Below are 16648 nucleotides of genomic sequence, written 5' to 3'. Positions count from 1 at the left end.
TTGCTGTCGCCTCTTCCCTGACGTCAGTGCACCAGGGGTATAAAAAATGCAACTGACGCCATTTTCTTCAGTCTTTCTTGCCGCGCGGTGCCTGAAGCAAAAGCAGTTTGCAAGTGCCGGTCGCCTGACTCCTGAGATTTTCGAAATTGAATTTCAGAACCGAAGTCTTCAATAAAGCTAAGTACCCCGTTGAGGAAACTTTTTCTTGCTCCAGACCGATGTCAGTAAAAGTTAACAATTGTATTTCTTGTGGGAAGCAAATACCTCATAAGGACTTTCACTCTTACTGTATTCCTTGCCTAGGCCCTGATCACGATGTTACTAGTTGTTGGTTTTGTGCTAGATTCAACAAACGCACTATTAAGCGTCGGTTTGATTTTGCTTTACATTACTTTGGCCGAAGATTTAACTACATAATGCCGTCGGAACAACTGATGACCGGAATTCATAGAAAATGCAATGACAAGGAAAAGGACAGGCATCCGAGGTCCAAAACCGACGACAAAGCCTCTTCTAGGCCAGTTGCCGGTTCTCAGTGAGGTGCTTTCGCAGCCCCTGACACCCGCTACCTCAGAGCCACAGGACGTATATGACTCCCACGTGGAGACACCTAGGCCTCTGGAAACTCAAGGTATTGGGCCTGCGGAAACTATTCTCTCCGATGGGTCTGGAGCCGCTGAGCAGGCATCGGCTTCTGAGAGTGTTTTCAGACCTTCACAGCTTACTATTAAGTTTACTACAGCAGCCAAGGCAAAGTCAAAAACACCATTAAAGACAAGGAAACAAGTACAGCATTCTCCTGGACAGTCATCCATGCCAAAGAAACAGATGCTTAAAATGGCTGAGGACCTAATTACTTTGATCAGGGGTTCCCATTCCCCCTCCTGATAAAAGGCCTAGGCAAGACACTGACTATGACTCCTCTGACCAGGTTTCTATTTCCTCTGATCCCTCGTTAGATCAGGGATATTCTCTCCCTCCCTATGAGGACTCTGATGCAGAATAATCTATACCTTCAGCCTCTCCACCTGAGCATTATTCTTTTGGGGAAACCTTGCACACCATGAGGGAGCATTTCCATTGATAGAGCCAGGATTATTCAGAATCCAAGAAAAGGCTCAGTGACTTTCTTTTATTACCTCAGCACAGGCACCTGGGTATCCCCCCTGTGCTTGATATTGTTGAATATTGTTGATGATGTTTTCTCTGAATCCAGTCTGTCTTCTGATTCTTTACCCCCTGCACCAGTCAAGCCAGACAGGTACTACAGGGTCCCAGACTCTCATACATTTCTTTACAAAAACCCTGCTGCTGACCCAGAAACAATTTCTCAGAGTCTCAAAGGGGTTAAGGCTTCCACTGCAAAAAATCCTGTCCCCTCTGATAGGGATAGCTCTGGATAGATGGGGGAAAAAAAGTTTACACTTCTGCTACTTTAACTGTAAGGGCTTTAAACTGCCAGTTTCACATGCTTAAATATCAACAGTACCTCATGTCTTTGTTAAAACAGAAAATGCTTACAAACTCAGAAAGTCCTGACAATAAGGAAATGCAGGATTTATTGCCTACAACTGAACAAGTGGGAAAGCATACTCTGCAATGTGGTTTTGATTCATTAGAGGTGTCTTGTAGAGCCGCAGTTACAGGCTCTGTTATTCAAAGGCATGCTTGGTTGAAAGAACAGAGTTTACCTGAACATGTTAAAGTAAAATTATTGGATGCACCACTACAGCATGATACTTTGTTTGGTGTTAAGGCAGAAGAGGTGTTAAAGAAAATGGAGGATAAAGCAAAATCAATGCAGACAGTAAAAGATTTCTTACAGGTTCAACCACCCAGGTTTAGCAGAAACTGGCCTTCAAAAAATTGGTCCTTTCCGGTGTCAGACAGGCCACAAAGAGACAGATACAGACATCCAAGAGGCAGATCTCAGCCCCAAGGCTCCTACAGACCTAAACAATGGGGTGCTTCAGACCCCAATGGAGGAGAAGACAAATCATAACCTTATAGGAAACAGTCCCAATGACTTCCCTCTACAAATGCCAAGCACTTGCCTTTTGGCAGCACCCTTAGGGGGAAAGCTAGCACTTTTCTCACAAAATTGGCACAGTCACCCAGGACAAATGGGTACTGAATATTGTTTCTCAGGGTTACAGGTTCCACTTTCACACCCTTCCAAAATCAAAAGGTATGCCGGACCTGCCACAAAACCAATGGGCAGAGGCACAAAAACATATTTCTGCTCTCATGGACATGAGAGTTATTCAAAGAGTACCATAGCAAGAACAGGGACAAGGATTTTACTCTAGACTTTTCCTGGTACCCAGAAAGGACAAAAATTCAAAATGTTAACACTGCAGCAACTTCTACCCATGCTGGGCAAGAAGGCTTGGCTAGTCACTTTGGACCTCAAGGAGGCATACCTGCATGTTCCAATCAGACAATCTTGCAGAAGATACATCAGATACATAGCTGGCTCAATGCATTACCAATTCTCTGCACTGCCCTTTGGCTTATCTACTGCGCCCAGGGTTTTCACAAAATGCCTGGCACCAGTAATTGCATTTTGCAGACAAAAAGGAATTCAAATATATCCCTACTTGGACGACTGCCTTATTCAAGCAGACAGCAAGAACATTCTACTAAAGCATCTGGCATTTGTAAAAAGATTACTAACTTGCCTAGGGTACACAGTAAATGAAAAGAAATCAAAACTAGTGCCCTCTCAAGAGATAATATTCCTGGGTGCAAGCTTAAATACAACTGCCCAGATGGCTTATCTCACGCCAGACAAGCAAAGGTAACTGACTCATTACTTTCAAATAATGGCAACAAAGATCCAGCTCCCTGCAAGAAAAATTCTGCAGGCCCTGGGCTTCATGGCATCTTGCATTCTACTAATTCCATATGCAAGACTGCATATGAGGAAACTACAATGGTATCTAAAAAGTGTTTGGACTTAACATTGCCGCAGCCTGGAAACAGTAATAACTCTAATTCCCTGCCTGCAACAGGAGTTTTGATGGTGGTCACTGGCCTGTCACCACAACAAGGGACAGCCTTTCACCTTACCCACAGCCAGGTAGATAATAACAACAGATGCTTCGGATTATGCCTGGGGGGCACACATGGCAGGAAAATGTATTCAGGGCACGTGGCCCAAGGAGCAAATGCACCTTCGCATCAATCAAAAAGAGATGCTAGCTGTACAGAATGCCTTGACAGCCTTCAAGGATCTATTGCATCCAGGACAACTACTACTAAAGACGGACAACACCACAGTTATGTGGTACATAAACAAGCAAGGGGGTACACATTCCTACCCCCTCTGCAGGCAACCCATGACTTTGTGGAACACAGCACTGACCTATAAAGTACATCTGCAGGCACAATTCCTGCCAGGAACAAAAAAATACACTGGCAGACGAACTAAGCAGATATCTCATGGATCCTCACAAATGGAAACTAAATCCATAGGTCTTCAGCATGATAACAAGGAAATGGGGATGCCCAGACATACATCTTTTTGCCTCCCCTCACAACTGCCAACTTCAGAGATTCTGCACAAGAACTTATCACTCACAAGCATGGAAAGTGGATGCTCTATCATTCAGCTGGAAAACCCTGACAGTTTATGCCTTCCCTCCACTGCCTCTTCTTCCTAAGGTGCTTCTAAAAGTCAGACAAGAGAAACCAAAAATTATCCTGATTGCCCCAGACTGGCCACGCCAGCACTGGCACCCAATCCTGAAGAGCTTGTCTCAATGCCCAGCCTGGACTTTACCTCTAATTCCTCATCTTCTTGACTCAACAAAACAATCAGATTCTGCACAGTCAACTCAGAACCTTAAATCTGGCTGCATGGCAGATAATATAGCCACTCAGACCACACCTCTCTCTAAAGCTGTTATGGATGTCATTTTAGAAGCCAGGAGGCCTAGCACTAGGAAATCTTATGCAGAAAAATGGAAGAGATTCTGTGCTTGAAACCAGGCGCAAGGACTCGAACCACTAGTTCCAAATATACCTCAGATTTTACAATACCTAACTGAGATACTGGACAAGGGCCTATCCTTCTCATCAATTCAATTAAGATACATGCCTCTGCCATTTCAGCTCATTACAATACAGAACCTCCTATTTTCTCTCATCCACTTTTAAGACAGTACCTCAGAGGGGCAAAAAACATAAGACCCCCAAGGAGAGCACCAATACCTACTTGGGACCTCAATTTTGTTTTAGAAAAGCTCACACTGCCTCCTTTTGAGCCAGCCAATACAGCTGATATAAAATTCTTATCATGGAAAACTGCTCTGCTCCTAGCAAAAACTTCAGCAAGAAGAGTGTCAAAAGTTACAGGCATTAATGGCAGTGGAACCTTTCATCATTTTTCATCAGGACAGGGTCTTTCTAAGGACAAACCCAACATTTATGCCAAAGGTGGTATCCAGTGTGGCTCTTAACCAAACCATTAATTTGCCAACATTCTATCTAAATCCCCAGAATAAAGGGGAGAGACTTCTGCACGCTTTGGACATACACAGACCGCTATGATTCTACTTGGACAAAACAAAAGCTTTCAGAAAAACTGAGCAACTGTTTGTAGCTTATGCTGCAGGATCACAAGGAAAGCCTATCTCAAAAAGATTATTTCAAAATGGATAGGACACTGCATTCGCTTCTGCTATTCACAACATGACAATTCAGTGCCTAAGGGCATTAGGCCACATTCTACCAGAGCAGCAGCCACTTCAGCAGCCTACCTCAGAGGAGTACCAACCAAAGACATTTTAGAAGCTGCAACCTAGAGTTCAGTGCACACTTTCACCAAGCAGTACCACTTACCTATCTACTCTAAATCCAGAGCAGGCTTTGCCACTGCAGTTCTGCAGGGCCTGGTAGCCTCTCCTAATCATATGTAGGCCCAGCCACCCAACCTCAGCTTTGGGATTCAACCCAAGAGTAATGACTGCAACAGTGAAACACGATGAACATAGTACAATTGTGTACGTACCATAAATGTAGATGTTTGAGTGTATTCACTGTTGCAGTCCAGGTTACCCACCCTCCATCCCCCTTTTCTTTGCTGGGACTTTTCTGTACTTCTCAATTCTATACAACCTATGTGGTGTATTTGCTTGTAGATGAAGGAAATGTTTATTTTAGTACATGCATGCTTTTTGGCATAATTTTTTCCAGGCTTCCTATTTGGGGGCACCTGACATCTGGGGCAAGAAAAACTGAAGAAAATGGCATTGGCTGCATCTTTTATGCCCCTGGCGCACTGATGTCAGGGAAGAGGTGACAGCAACCAACGCCGGACCTAGACTTTGGAATTCTGGCCGACTGCGGGTAGCCTGCCAGCAGGATAACCCAAGTGTAATGACTGCAACAGTGAATACACTCGAACATCTACATTTATGGTAGGTACACAACTGTACTTTCCTTCTTGTCTTTCAGCTTCTGTCAGTAACACATAGCAGCTGTCAGCATTCAGATGATGTCAACAACAGAACAGCTGATTCTGAGACGGTCTGCATTTAGAATCTTCTTCACAAGTATATGCAGTTAGAAATGTAAAGGAACACCGTTCAAGTCTTCAAAACACTCCATACAAACACAGACCACAAATCAACATGTAAGAACTTATTTACAATATCATAGCTAGTCATGCTGGTGTACAATACACTGGCCAATCTAAAAACATGTACAAAACCCTCAGCTGGACATGCTAGCACAGATCACAGTGTCTAATTTTTTCACATTTCTCCCCCCATGACTCAAGCACAGTTTTCAAGTGACCCTTGAAAAATGACGCTCGTGGAAAAATGGGTCTGTCTGGGAATATTAACCCGCTCCTCTCCAGGGAAATCCATTTGCATAACTTGGCTGAGTATAGCCCCCGCCCCACAATCTAAAGCATCCACTTGCACAACAAACTCTTTACTATAATGTGGGCTGGCTAACACGGGGGCCCTCCCAAAATCTCTGTCTTTGGAATGCTTGTTCGCAATCTGTGGTCCACACTACCTTATTCAGTTTATTTTTCCTAGTTCGATCAGTAAGGCAGGAGTGTAGCACTGAATCAAGAGAGGTGGTGACAGTTAAAATGATACCCTGACCCCATGTAGAAAAATGGAAAAAAAAGAGGATGATGATGATGATGATGAGATCAGTAAGGGGTGCAGCCACTGCACCACAACTGGGCACAAATTTTCCACAGTACACCGCTGTCCCTAGAAATGCTCTTGCTTGCTTTTTAGCAAAAGGAACTAGCCACGCTTGCTTTGACAGGTTTTGGCTTAATCTTACCACTCCCTACTCTGTGTCCTAAGTAAGTGACCTCTTCCATACCCACCTGACACTTACTGGGTTTAATAGTTAACTTTGCCTTTTTAAACTGGACTGCAGATGCCCATAGCATAGTCTTTAATGTAGAGTTTAACCACTCCACAAGACCATTAGTCTGGGGATGGTAGGGGTGATCTTAAAATGTTCCACCCCACAATATTTCCACAAACAAGTCAGCAGGTCTGAAATGAAGTTGGCACCTTTGTCAGTCAGTATCTTTCTTGGAAAACATACCCTGCTTAAATTTTTAGCAAAGCATTTGCCACCTTTTCTGCATCCATATCACCTGCAAAAGAAATATTAGGAACTATAACTAGAAGTGGCAGATGGCAGGTTCTAGGCTCCACCAACTGCTGCACTACTTTACCTTCCAGCCCTGCCTTAGGAGTTCACTTTCTATACAGCAAACCTTCCTTCTCTGCCTCAATATCATCTGCACAAGGAATATTAGGGACTATAACTAGAAGTGGCAGATGTTGGGCTCTAGGCTCTACAAACTGCCATACTACTTAGGAGTGCACTCTTTATACAACAAATGTTCCTGTATACAGACTCACCTTTTCCTTGATGCAAGTGCTTCCTTAGCCATCTGCCTCAAGCTTTATAAAGTAGGGTCCATACGTTGAGCCTGTCTCAACTCTACATTTGTGACCCTCCCAAGCTCCCCTTTCACAGGAAGCCTAGTAACTTCTGACAGCTATACCTCACTGTCAATCTGGGCATTATCACTCGCCTCCATCCATGCAGTCACTATGTCCAAGGGAACATCAGTACCTACCAGCAACTGTGGCTCACTTTCAGACCTACTGCTACAGGATAGCTTCTTCTCTGAAACAGCCACAACACCAGTCCCAGCTTCAGGTATGAGATCTGTCTGGGTCTTCCCAGGCTACTGGACCTACATGCCTATCTCCATACCTGACTGCATGTTACTCCATGCACACAAGGCAGTGCATCATCACAGTCATTCCATATCAGGATATCTGCAGGAATATTTTCAAACACAAGTTCCCCTTCCACAGGAAGCCTAGTAACTTCCAACAGTTGTGCCTCACTGTCAATTTGTGTACTATCACTCACCTCTGTCCTTCCAGTTACTGTGTCCAAGGGAACTTCATTAGCTACCAGCAGCTGTGGCTCACTTTCAGACTTACTGTTACATGACCGCTTCTTCTGTGAAACAAGTACGATATCTGTCTGGGTCTCCCCCAGGCTACAGAGCCTACATGCCCATCTCCAAGTTTGAATGTGTGTCACTGCATGTACACAAGGTACTGCATCAATAAAGTCATTCCTTATCAGGACATCTGCAAGAATATCCTCAAACACATCCACATGCTTGCTTCCTCTTCCACCCTCCCAGTAAAATGAACTCTAGCCAAAGGTATTTGGAGTTGGGTCCCTCCCAAAGCTCTGACTGGGGTGGACTATCCAAGCAAGTACCTCGCTTCTCTAATCATTGCAGGCCTCACAATGGTTATGTCAGAAGCTGTGTCCCTCTTAGCAGTAACCTATTTATCATCTACTAAGATATATAAATTTTGGTGATAGATTGGCACCCCTGTTGTTTTCAAACAACTTACCATTGGCAGTTTGTCATCCCCACTTGCTGGCTCCCTCACCTTTTGTTTCTCACATTGCGTCAAAAGACATTTGACTTCTTTGTGTCCCCTCTGGTTACCTTTGAAACATCTAATCCCTAATCGTGTACTTGGACTAATAGTTTCCCCTGTTACTGGAATACTCTGTTGGAGTGGTTTAGACTGCCCCCTATGGGTTCCCTTATGTCCATGTGCAGCATTGGGTATCCCTTTCTTATGCATTGGTGCTCTGCTTGCTAAGTAGAGATCCCCTTTTCTCCCCAATTTCTCCACATAGTTGCACTCTCTGTCTGCTAACCAGATTCTCATGTCATTAGGCAAAGTACTGAGGGCTTGTTCCTGCACCAAAAGGTCTGCCTGTCCCTCAAAGATGATGACCTGACACCCACTCACCCATCTATAAAAGTAAGTACTTAAATCAGCAATACACTTTCATCTGCATTGTGTCTGTGTTCATGAAATGTTTTTCTATAAACTTGAGGCGCTAGTTTAAAACAATCCAAACAACAATTCTTAACTTTATCATAATTCAGACAATTTACATCAGACAGTTTTGATGTGGCCTGAACAATTTTATCATGGAGTTAAGGGAGTCAGGAGCTGAACCCAAAGCTCATAGTCAACATCATACTGTCTACATACCCTCTCAAATATATGAATAAAACTGTGAAAGTCATCCCCATCCCTGTATTGAGGAAAAGGTTTACTGACCTTTACAGCTTCTGGGGTCCATTTATTCCCTTCCCCATTACCTCCATGACCCTCTCGAAGGGTAAGAAGCTTCACTTCATGCTGGTGCTGTCTCTTATTTTTCTCGCCTTCTAAATGTTTCAGTTTCACTGCTGATTCCAGTTCAAGGCATTGCATTCTTCTCTCTGTCTCCAGTTCATATTGACCCTGATTCTCTTTCCTCAGCCTCCATGTGTAGTCTGTCTAACTCCAGACGGATTCTCAAGTCCTCTGAAGAAAACATGAACTGTCCTGTCTCAAGTAGGCTGCACCTCCCCAATACCTAACTGGATATCTTCTGAAAGGCTGGTCTGAGCTGAAGCTGCAACTAAGGCAGAAATCATTGTTTCCTTAGTCAGGTTGGCATGCGCCAGTCCTCTGGCTTCACACTCCTTGGCCAACTGTTTTTTTTGTCAGCTTACTATAGTCTTCTGTTGACATCTTTGCCCGCTGTCCCTGACAATAAAACTGTGGTGAACTGAGATTCTTTATGTTTACTTTGTGGCTGGCAAGAGTACACTCCTTAATAACAACTACCCACAGGCTACTGCAGTCCAGTTAAAAATCCCACACCACTGCCACCAATTAATGTGACATTCAGACAATACCCTACCGGACTGCCAACAATAATGTGATGTTCCCCACTATCCAGGGTCAGTAACTAAGGAGCTTCATTTCTCACTACTAACTCCAGTGTGAGACCGTCACTTAAACAGGAGTAATATTTCACAATTTCCCCTAACACTACAACAGTAACACCCGCTATAACCTGGGATTGGACTGTATACTTATGTTCACCCCAAATATAACTCCTTATTACACACTTCAGAGCAGTGTGTCCCAGTTTAAGACCTCTGATGCACTCACACTTAAATTAAACCTCACACATCCAAACACTTCTGGGAAAGCCTGACACAGATTTTCAGCTGTGCCCCTTCCCCAAAATACAGTACAAAATACACTGCCACCAACCAGAAACTCTACATGTCCTTTTAAAGGGATGCCCAGTTATGAAAATTAGATATTAACACAAGTGATAGCAAATGACCAAAAGCAGCCAAGCTTTTGGAGTGGTCATGTAAGTTATCAAAACAAGTATAAGCACTTTCAAATCACTAAAGAAAGCACTGATTAACCAGCCACAGTATAAGTTAAAAAATATTTAATAATGAGCAAAATTATTAAAATTATAAAACAGTAATTTCCAATAAACAAATGAAATAAATACTGAAGGATAGAAATCCATCATTTAGAAAAACTCTGATTAGTTATCATTTTCCTATCTGACCAAAGAACACTGTCCCTGATCTAAACTAAATTATTACAATATAGCAAAGGCAGGCTTACAGTTTTTGGTAAGTCTGTTTGGGTATCCAGTGCACAGTACTACTGTGAACAAACTGACAACTGAAACTGGCAACTACAACTAGCTGTTAACTGACAACATCTGACTTCAACTGTCCTCAGCAGGCTCTTTTATAGACTAGCCTAACTGTCACAACTGTTCCAGTTCTAATTTTAATTTCATATTTTGAAAATCAACAAACAGCTGTTTACTAAAGTTCCTTCCTGTCTTTCAGCCTCTGACAGTAACGCACAGTAAATGTCAACATTCTGATGACATCATTTGCAGAGCAGCTGATTCAGAGACAGTCTGCATTTAGAATCTTCTTAACAAATATGCACAAAAATGTAAAGGAACACTGTTCAAGTCTTCAAAACACTCCGTACAAACAGACCGCAAATCAACATGCAAGAACTTATTTACACTATCACAGTCATGCTGGGATACAATACACAGGCCAATCTGAAAGCATGTACAAAAACCTCAGCCAGACAATTTCTTCACACCTTGTCTGTGTTATGGCATAATGTGTCATACTGTGAAAAGTGATCAAAAAAGTTATATATAACTGTATGATCTCAAATGCTTTAATTAACCAAGCAATTAGTATATAAGTTTAGCTTAAAAATGTGCTTCAGTAAAAAGGTCTTACCAGAGTCTAAGAAGGTTTGTAGTTGAGATCTCAAATTTACAGAATTAAAGAAGCAAATTTGTCTTGTGCCTCTGTGTAGTCAATTGATTTGCCCTGAAATGATTCTGATAAATTTGGAAAGAAATGAAGAAGATAATAAGAAAACTCCCTGAAGGAATCACTGACATTGACATTCTAGTGTGCAATCCCAGTGTAGCAGTTTTCCATAAACTGAAAAAAATCCTGATTCCCTTGCACAGAGTGGTCTTCATAAGGACAGAAATGGACACTCCTCAGTGCCTGTCATTCTTGCAATGGGTGAGAGTCCAGGAAGTTATGGCCTTAGCATCTTAGGTAGTGAAACAGTAAGTTTCATCCTTGACCATGCAGCACTTTGGTTCATGATTGCTAGCATCTTTATGGCACCATGTGCACACTTGAGGAAGCAAGTGTTGCAGTAGACTGTGAAGCACTAGTGACTGCAACATAACAGGTAATCACTTAACATCTGGTGTCAGGACCCTGTCAGTGAGTCATTGGCAATTTGACAGTCCCCACCAACATTTGTGGTCTTTCACTTATGCAATAGAACAAGTCTCACAGGTCTTAAGGCAGTGGAAAGCTCAACTAGGGTTCAAGCCTAACACCAACCTACCTCATATTCCTACACAACAGCTGGTGGAAGGAGGAGGAGCAACCTCATAAGAGTAATTTATATATTAACTTTACTCTTATGGGGTTCCTCCTCCTTCCACCATCTTGTTTTGGCATTGTGCCAATGTTGTGTAAGAACAAAAGCTATGTTGGAGTTGGGGCTTAAACCCTAGTTCATGAACTCCTTAATCCCATACTCCCACACAATACCTTTGGGGGTCCTGTTGAAGAGATAGTGGGTCCTTTTGGGGAGGTTGGGGCACCTTGGAGCAGGAGGAGAAGGGGTCCAGGGGGTTGGGAGGGGTGAACGGAAATTTGCTGTTACAGAAGTTGTATTATATATTGGATTATATATTATATAGTGGTATACATGATCCAACTTCTGTTCCAGCAAATTGCCATTCACCCCGACCTCCTAGGCTCCTCCTGCTGGCCAAAAGGGCCCCTGAGAGTGTGGTATGGGAATATGGGATCAAGAAATCTTGTTTTGGCATGGTGCCAATGTTGAGTAAGATTATGAGAAATGTTGGTTTTAGGGTTTGAACCCTAGGCCATGAACCCATTGATTTCATACTCCCACATCACATAATTGGGAGTCCTGTTGGAGTGGTAGGGGTCCTTTTTTCAAGCTTGGGCTACCTTGGAGCAGTGGGAGGAGGAGTCCAGAGGGTTTTAGGGATGAATGGGGATTTGCTGCCACAGACGTTAGATTATATATTGGATTATATGTTATATAGTGGTATATATAAACCAGCTTCTGTTGCAGCAAATCCCTATTCACCCCAACCCCCAGGACTCATCTTGCTCCTGCTCCAAGGCACCCCAACCTTGACAAAAGACCCCTAGCTCTCCAGCAGGATGCCCAATGGTGTTGTGTAGGAGTATGGGTTCATGGTGTTGAAACCCCAACCCCCAACATACTGCATGTTCTTACACAATGTTGGCACCATGCCAAAACAAGATGGTGGAAGGAGGAAGAGGAGTAATCTCATAAGAGTAATTTATACATTAACTTTACTCTTATGAGCTTCCTCCTCCTCCTTTCTCCATCCATTTTTGGCATGGGGCAATGTTATGTAACAATGTAAAACAAAGCACCTTAGACTCACAAAGTGGCAAAGTGGCAAACACAGCTTTAATAGTCACAGTCCAACAAACACAAGCATGAGACGTCCACAAGAGCAAGATTAACGTTCACAATGTAAATCCCGTTTTCGTCATCAACTTCATCAGATAACTAGATGTCCCATTCATCCCCTTTTATACATCCATTAATTAAAATGTAGCCAATGACATTGAAATTCAATTAAAACATGAACCTTTGAACAGTGTTCTACGTCATTAACTAACATCAAGATACAACATTGTAAAGAGAAATGTGTTTAAAACATTTAAAAACATTGATAAAACTAATGTCATGAGAAAATATATATATATATATATATATATATATATATAAATATATTATAAAAACACTAAAAGTATCCCTGTACTAGTAGTTAAAACTAGAATCTAGTGAATTCAATAAAAATGTCCCAAAATAAGCTAATGGTTCCCTCTAGTGGCAAGTTCTAAAAAACAAGTAAATATTATATGATAAATTAACATTGTATTTAAATTTTCAAAATATATTTACTTCTACATCTAAAATGATCCATTAAATATAAAATATAGAAGGTAAAATATGAGAATAAACATTAAAATTAAGATCTCAAAGTTTTAGCAGATCTTAATTTAAGTACTGGCAAAAAGGAAATCATGTCATTAAGATCTGGAGTCTTAGTAGCTTCCAAAACCAGTTGCCAGTACAATTCTCTATATTCTACTAGAGTTTCCCACATGCCACCCCTTGGGTCAACCACTACTACTTCTAAAATGGTAAACTGGAATTCAGCTTTACTACATAACACACTGTGTTTGTATAATGCATTGGTTTCACTTTTGGTCCTAATATCATACAGGTGTTCATATATCCTTTGCTTTAATTTCCTTTCACTTTTGCCTACATAAAAAGATCCACATTCTTTACAAACAGCTAAATAAATAATACCCTTTGTATTACAATTAGCATATGTATTCAAAACTAATTTCCTTTTTCTAGCTTTTAAGTAGAAAAATTCCCCTGTCACCAGGTAAGAACAAAAATTACAGCTACCACATTTATATAAGCCCTTTTTCTTTTTTGAGCCATTTTCAAAAAAGTGTTTGCCTGAACCTTTTTCTAATAAATTCTTAATAGTATTTCCTTTACGGTAAATGTATTTTAAGATCATTGTCAAAAATATATTTTAAATCTGATAATTTGGCAAAATGTTTCCACTCTGTCTATAATTCTCCTAACTAGACTTGAATGGCCATCGTAGGTAGTTATAATTCCTGAACTATAATTCTCATTTGTAATTTCCTTGGATACATTGTCAATGTGACCTTGTGGTTTCCCTAAAAAAGGAGCAAATTTACTTGTTCTTCCCTCTGTTACTTCTTTCCGTATCTGGTCAACAGGTCACTTGGGTAACCACTATTCAAAAACAGTCCTTTCAATTACCTCACACTCACTATTAAAAATCTCATTGTCAGAAGTCATTCTACTTAAACGCACTAATTGCCCTTTCACTACACCTTTCTTCTGATGGAATGGGTGCGAGCTTGAATAGTGCAAATAAGAATTAGAAAATGTATCTTTTCTATAAATCTTGGAAGTGAAACCATCCTTGTTCTTTCTAATGTTTAAGTCCAAGTAATTTAATTCCTGACAATCAAATTTATGTGTGAAGCGTAAGAAACTGGTTGTTCCATTAATATATTTTACAAAGGACTCAAAAGTGTCTCTTTGTCCTTCCCATAAAAAACATAAGTCATCCAGAAATCTACCATAAAAGCTCCAAAAACTTTTATATGGGGAATTTAGAATGTAATTATTTTCCCAGTAGGCCATAATAATGTTAGCATAGGTGGGAGCACAATGTGCCCCCATAGCCACACCTCGAGACTGTTTGAAGTATTCACCTTCAAAAAAAATAAAATTATTTTTGAGTACTACTTCCATCAGGACCAAAACAGTTCTAAATTCATTGTGTGTTAACCCTTTGTATAAAACAAACCATTCAAGACTAATATCGTGTGGAATACTGGTGAATAGATCCACTACATCTAAGGTTCCAAAAGCTACCCCCTCATTAAATAAAGAATGGTTTAAATTTCTCAAAAGGTCCCACAAATCTTTTAATATATTATTGTTGTTAAGGACTATTTCCAAGTCTACATATTTAGTAAGAGGTGCAGTGACAGAACCTTCAGCCGAAACTATTGCTCTGGATCATTCATATCCTTGTGCACCTTTGGGATACCGAAGATAGAGGGCACTTTGGGTTTCTCAACATGTAAATATTTGTATGTGTCCATGTCCAGGTAAAACTACAATCTATTCTGCTACAGGCCCCATGAAGGGTCAGTGTCTCTCCAACCTAACACCACTCTTAAGTATTCAACTCTGGTACCACCTTTAACATTCCTATAAGAAAAGTGCAGTCCGGGTCTGAACTGTCTGCAAACAGCTACAGTTAACTTTGAACCTAACACCACTCTTAAGTATTCAACTCCAGTACCACCTTTAACATTCCTATAAGAAAAGTGCAGTCCGGGTCTGAACTGTCTGCAAACAGCTACAGTTAACACCACTCTTAAGTATTCAACTCCGGTACCACCTTTAACATTCCTATAAGAAAAGTGCAGTCCGGGTCTGAACTGTCTGCAAACAGCTACAGTTAACTGAACCTAACACCACTCTTATGTATTCAACTCCGGTGCCACCTTTAACAGTCCTATAAGAAAAGTGCAGTCCGGGTCTGAACTGTCTGCAAACAGCTACAGCTAACTTTGAACCTAACACCACTCTTAAGTATTCAACTGCGGTACCACCTTTAACATTCCTATAAGAAAAGTGCAGTCCGGGTCTGAACTGTCTGCAAACAGCTACAGCTAACTTTGAACCTAACACCACTCTTAAGTATTCAACTCCGGTACCACCTTTAACATTCCTATAAGAAAAGTGCAGTCCGGGTCTGAACTGTCTGCAAACAGCTACAGCTAACTTTGAACCTAACACCACTCTTAAGTATTCAACTCCGGTACCACCTTTAACATTCCTATAAGAAAAGTGCAGTCCGGGTCTGAACTGTCTGCAAACAGCTACAGCTAAATTTGAACCTAACACCACTCTTAAGTATTCAACTCCGGTACCACCTTTAACATTCCTATAAGAAAAGTGCAGTCCGGGTCTGAACTGTCTGCAAACAGCTACAGCTAACTTTGAACCTAACACCACTCTTAAGTATTCAACTCCGGTACCACCTTTAACATTCCTATAAGAAAAGTGCAGTCCGGGTCTGAACTGTCTGCAAACAGCTACAGCTAACTTTGAACCTAACACCACTCTTAAGTATTCAACTCCGGTACCACCTTTAACATTCCTATAAGAAAAGTGCAGTCCGGTTCTGAACTGTCTGCAAACAGCTACAGCTAACTTTGAACCTAACACCACTCTTAAGTATTCAACTCTGGTACCACCTTTAACATTCCTATAAGAAAAGTGCAGTCCGGGTCTGAACTGTCTGCAAACAGCTACAGCTAACTTTGAGTATGTGTCTAACTGTTTGAGCCAATCTTCATTTTCGCCTGGAGAGTACTGTGCTTTGGCTGTAAGCAGCCCCCCACCAACACCACCACCACCACACACACACACACATCTTCCACTTTCTCTTATTCCCTTCTGTTAGCAAATAGTATCAATAACTGATCAATACTGTGTGTTTGTTTATTTAAACTATACCACAGTAGCCTACTGATGGGTTATCCTGGTTTTCCACCTGAGAAATTAAGACAAGACTTACAGTTTCAGAGCAGTCCTTGGTCAATTGTGATTGTTCTTAACACATACTTGTCTTGCTTTGGCTCATTAGCAGCAGTACAAAGAACTGCCTGCTCACACCCTTGTTCTCCCCTTCCCTGTTTATTACCTTAAGACAATCCCAGAGTTAATAAATATTACCTGTGGCAGGCACCATTTGTAAAACTACAATCCACTCTGCTACAGGCCCCATGAAGGCTCAGTGTCTCTCCAGTAAGTGTTTTACAACTGTAAATGCCTATTTATGTTGAATTGTATTAGACATTTTACAACTGTATATGTTTATGTTGAATTTCAAGCCTGTACTCCAATCTGCTTACTTACACTATCAGACTATTTACCCCACTCATAGGACCAAAAACTGGGACTGGGTTAGCCCCGCTCCGCTTCGCCCTCGCTACGCTCGGGCTCGCTTCGCTCCCCTCCCTGCC

This window comes from Protopterus annectens, chromosome 3.part1 (genome assembly GCF_019279795.1).
Source record: "Protopterus annectens isolate FY-2018-M chromosome 3.part1, PAN1.0, whole genome shotgun sequence".
NCBI lineage: Eukaryota > Metazoa > Chordata > Ceratodontiformes > Protopteridae > Protopterus > Protopterus annectens.
The sequence above is the reverse complement of the archived record's forward strand: the minus strand, read 5'-3'. Positions refer to the sequence as shown.